We start from the raw sequence: 274 nt of genomic DNA, 5'->3' as shown, positions 1-274 counted from the left end.
GGGAAGGGAGGGATGACCTTCCCAGGGAGGCCCCCACGACCTGTCTTTGATTGCCTCTTTTGACATTTTTGCCAAAACACCACTAGTGGAAGTCGGGCTGGCTGTGCTGGTATGGAATGGCAGCCTCACACTGGCATATGGACTGTTCTGTAGATTATTAATACAAGTGGAGCTGTCTTTAATTTAACTTTATTGCTAGAAATAAAAGGGTTTTAAGATGAAATAACTTGAATGGAATGGCCCTCATTTTTTTAAAAAAAATGAAGTTCTGTGG

This window comes from Crocodylus porosus, unplaced genomic scaffold (genome assembly GCF_001723895.1).
Source record: "Crocodylus porosus isolate Cpor-Errol unplaced genomic scaffold, CroPor_comp1, whole genome shotgun sequence".
Classification (NCBI taxonomy): Eukaryota; Metazoa; Chordata; order Crocodylia; family Crocodylidae; genus Crocodylus; species Crocodylus porosus.
The sequence above is the reverse complement of the archived record's forward strand: the minus strand, read 5'-3'. Positions refer to the sequence as shown.